This window comes from Hylobates moloch, unplaced genomic scaffold, assembly GCF_009828535.3.
Source record: "Hylobates moloch isolate HMO894 unplaced genomic scaffold, HMol_V3 SCAFFOLD_101, whole genome shotgun sequence".
NCBI lineage: Eukaryota > Metazoa > Chordata > Mammalia > Primates > Hylobatidae > Hylobates > Hylobates moloch.
In genome coordinates this window covers 44,851-49,666 of record NW_026652376.1, presented here as the reverse complement: position 1 = coordinate 49,666, position 4,816 = coordinate 44,851, and positions in this window count along the sequence as shown.

Genomic DNA, 4,816 nt, shown 5'->3' with positions numbered 1-4,816 from the left:
GGGCTGGGTGACAGTACACCGAGTGATCTTGCTGTTCCTCAAAACCTAAGCACGACCATCAAAGCTACAACTACAATAGCCACACAAGAATCAACCGGACAGGTCCTCCGGTTCCTGCCAAGACAGAGCAGTGCCGCCCTCCTGGCTCCTCCCTTTCACGACAAAATATCCTGGGCATCACTCAACAAGTGCAGGAAGACTCTGAAACCTGGGGAAAAGGCAAACCTGGGGCCTTGGACAGAAGGAACCACAGGCCTGGAGTCCTCTGGGCTCCAGCTGCTGCCTCCCTCACGGGCCTCCCCCATCTCCCCCCTGCAGCCGTGGGGCAGGGCAAACCCCTTGGGCCCACTCAAATCAGGTGCCAGGCGACCATTTGGGCAGCTCAGATGGGAACCATTAGAGGTGAATGGAGGCTCTGCCAAATGTTTGTCTTCTGCATGCTAATCAGCTATAATTGTTAGATCCACATTTATAATGCGAGGAGAGAACAGAGTTCTCACCCTGAAGCCTGGAGTCTGCTGCTCCCCAAGGCAGAGAGCCCACTGGGGCTGGGGTTCAGGAAGCCAGTGCTTTGCTATTCCAACTGCAGGGCGTGCTCTGAGGCAGGAGGCCTGCTTTGCATTCTGGAAACCTCTGAGCTTCTCTACAAAGGAGCTCAATTCCTCTTTCCTGATGTCCCAACTCCTCCTCCTCCTGCAGCTAAAGCTGAAAGTTACAGCCACAGAGCACAGGCAACAAGCTCTGTGTGACTCAGGACTGGTGTCCTGAGTCCTGGGCTGGGCTGGAGGTGACCCCGCAGCAGAGCAGAGGCTACACTGGTGTCCTGAGTCCCCGGGCTGAGCCAGAGGTGACCCCACAGCACAGCAGAGATGACACTGGTGTCCTAGAGATGACCTACACAGCAGGATGCTGGGGCCCCGAGGAGGCCACACCCACACTCAGGGATGTGTCTCCAGTGCCGTTCACCTGGTGACGGGTGCAGGTGCAAGCAAGGATGACACAGGTTCTGCCCCACGGTAGGCTCCGAGGTCATGGGGTGGGGGCAGTGCTAAGGACAGGAGCTGTGGGAACAGAGGCAGCCTCCTGACCACGGATGCTGGCCCTAACTCCCTTCCCCCTGGAAGAGAAAGACTATCTTGGGCTCCCAAAATCTCTCAGGAAAAGTCAAGCTAGAAACTGCTCAGGGCAAACCTGCCCCATTCTATTCAAAGTCACTCCTCGGCTCCCTGAGATAGAGGCATATCTGATCTGCCTCCTTTGGAAAGGCTAATCAGAAACTCCAAAGAATGTAACCATTTGTGTCTCACCTACCTGTGACCTGGAAGGCCCCTCCCCACTTTGAGTCTTCCCGCCTTTGCTTCCAGTTGTCCCATCTTTCCAGAAGGAACCAATGTACTTCTTACCCATATTGATTAATGTCTGATGTCTCCCTAAAATGTGTAAAACCAACCTGTACCCAACCACCTTGGGCACGTGTCATCAGGACCTCCTGAGGCTGGGTCCTGGGTGCGTCCTCAACCTTGGCAAAATAAGCTTTCTAAATTAACTGAGACCTGTCTCAGATGTTCTAGGTTCACACCCAAGACATGAGCAGGTCCCTTCCCATGGGCAGAGGACGAAGCCTGAAGGGAGAGCAGAGAGCCCACCAGCCTTCCTCCCAGGGCCCCAGACCAGATCTGCCCCACCTGCCAGTCTTTGGGCTCAGACCCCTGAGGGCAGCTCATGGGGTCCCCAGCTGGGGTCCTCAAGGTCAGGCTGTGGGAAAGAGCTGGAAGCCCTAGCCGTGGGTGCTGAAGTTCCGTCCTGGAGAAAGGGGATTTGTTCTCAGCCTCTGGAGAAGAGCACCGTCTTCCCATTGGTAGGGGCCATCACAGCAGGCTCTCGCCTGGGGTCTGTGTGGACAACGGGGTCTCACTTCATTGTGTTGATTCTTGGGCGAGGCTCCCAGAGACAGAGAATCTCAGCTGAGTGAAGACAGAAGTGCAGAGAGCCTCACCAATCACAGCCATGCCACGCTGGAGGCCTGGAGGGCGGGGGCTGGGTGGCTGCTTCAGTTTCCTGAGGGAAGAAGTTTGGTCTGAAATTGCTTCACAGTCAGGAAGAGTCCTGGATTGAGGTCTGAAGATCTAGGGTTCATTTCTGTCTCCAAAATCTAAACCTAGAATAGAGAACTCAAGTTCAAATAGCCCAGCGACCCTACGTGGATGGCATGTGGCATTTTCATGTCGTTGGTAGGCCACCTGCACCCTGGCATGGTCACAGTGAGGAGACAGATCCTTAGAACCAGGTTAGCAGGTGCCGGAGCAGCCGCAGGAGAAATGGGCGTTGGCTTAGATTCCTCTCAGAAGCTCCTATCAGATCAGTGTTGCTTCAGGATCCTCCCTCAGGAATTGGAACAAAAACCCCTCTGAGGGCTGGGACCCATGGCCCACAGTGAGCTGGGGAGCTGGGGTTCTGTGCTCCTCTAGTACCAGACGTTTGCACTCTTCTTCCTCTGGCTGCAGCACGTGACCACTGGGCCCAGCCTCTGTGTGGGTTCTTTCATCTCCACGCGGTTTCTGCTGTGACCTTTTTCCCCAGCACTGAATTAACAGGAAGTCCGCTTAAATGGGGCCAGCATTTCTGTGTTCAATAATTCAATGCTTGCGCTCACCGCCAGGCCGGTTAATTTAGTAACAGCGGGGAGCACAGGCTGCCTTCCACCCGTAGATCATGTTCCATCATGTTCCGCTTTGACTTCCAGAGCACACGGGTGGGTGAGGACATTGTCCTTCCCAGCGACGGCTGTGACTTTTACGTGGCCATTTAATGCTCCCAGTTAATATAATGGTGAGAGGGAAATGACCTGTGCTGAGAGCTGTCCCGGCCGCCTAAAGGTTCGCAGCATTTTCCTCGTAAAACGCTAATGCCGCTAATACGCAGGTGTATGCAAACAGTGTGCACATTTATAACACAGTGGACGCACAGACTGCATTTCAAAAGCTCTCTGGCAGGGCCTTGAAATTAAGTGACAAGACATCCCCGTCAAGGGCAGGACAAAGCAATGTTCCTGGTTGCTAAGATGCCAAGTTATTTGGACAACGATTTTCCCTTGCCCTAAAGAGCTACTGTTGATTCCAAGGGACGCATCCTCCTTGTAACGACCTGGGTGACAAATGGCTCCTGGGCCCACACTCTTCCGTGCCAGCCCCAGAGATCTTCCCAGCTCTGCCCCAGGGAGGAGGTATTGAGGTGTGGCCCTGGTGTGGCCGGGGACGTGTTCCCAAGGGGTGGCTTGCAGACCACCTGCCTTAGAAACAGCTTGGCGGGGGGAGGGGAGGGTTTGGATGCACATGTTTGTTTATCCCTGTCCAAAGCCGGATGCTGAGGTGGAGGCTGCCTTTCCCACATTCCCAGGGGTGTCCGGGTCTTGCCGCTTTGGGAACCTCTGATGCAGGGCAGGTGGCCCGGGCTGGGACCGAGGGGTCTTGGGTCTGCGCTGTCCTTGCAGTCTTCCCCGCGATGGCGCATTTTTCCCTGGGCTGTGCCCTTGTTATTGTGAGTGCCTGTAGGAGCGGCGTCATCTCTGGAAGCTCTGTTTGCAGATTCAGGCAGCTCTGAGTCCATTTCTAGGGGAGGAGTGGGAGTGGCATTGGACAGCGAGGAGGCGTTGGGAACCGGGGGCAAGGGTGACCCCAGGCCATATGCCCGGGTGTGCAGAGGGGGGCTCTCTGCGTCTGGGAGTCGGTGCGACCCGGAATGAGTCTTCCTCCCTGCAGGGGTGGAAAAGCTTCCCTTTCTCCTCTCCCAATCTCCAACTGGGGCCTCCCTTGGCCAAACTCAACAGAAACTATTAGTGGCATCTGTGGGCAGCAGCCCCTGTGTTCTCCAGGGTAAGAGATCCGGGCTGAGAGGCAGCATGTGGAGAACGACCAGCAGCGTCCATCAGTCAGAGTCGCCCTGCCCAGCCCACCCTCCATCCCTGGGGCCAGGGCATGGGGGGTGAGTGTGGTGTGATATGGAGGGTGGGTGTGGTGTGTTGTGAAGGGTGGGTGTGGGTGTGATATGGAGGTGGGTGTGGGGTGTGATATGGAGGGTGGGTGTGGTGTGATATGGAGGGTGGGTGTGGTGTGATATAGAGGGTGGGTGTGTTGTGAAGGGTGGGTGTGGGTGTGGTATGGAGGTGGGTGTGGGGTGTGATATGGAGGGTGGGTGTGGGTGTGATATGGAGGGTGGGTGTGGGGTGTGATATAGAGGGTGGGTGTGGTGTGATGTGGAGGGTGGGTGTGGGGTGTGATATGGAGGGTGGGTGTGGGTGTGATATGGAGGGTGGGTGGGTGTGATGTGGAGGGTGGGTGGGTGTGATGTGGAGGGTGGGTGGATGTGATATAGAGGATGGGTGTGGATGTGATATGAGTCTCCACCTGGGAAGAGCCAGGGCCCCTGTCCCATCAGGTCTCCCCACCTTTGTACCCAGCACAGGGTCACGGGATAAGGCCCTTCTCTTTGGCTTCCTCTCCAACCTGCAGTTCCCTGTCCATCTTGGCCGAGTTCATCTGATTTGCGGATGGGGAACCCGCCTGGCATGAATCCTATGGTCCCAGGTAAGCATTGTGAACCCGAATATTCGGCTGCGGTTTTCGAGAGTACCTACGTTCCCCCAAGGAAAACCCACTTTCCTTTCTCTGTCTGCTTCTCTCTTTCTCCCTCCCTCCCCTACTTCCTTTGGAAAATCAAGAGCAAATCTCCCTCCCAACTCGTGGTGTTTCCTGGGCAGAACGGAGGCCGGCTGTGGGCGTTGAAGAAATGAATGGAGTAATCGGGAGCTGAGTGCCAG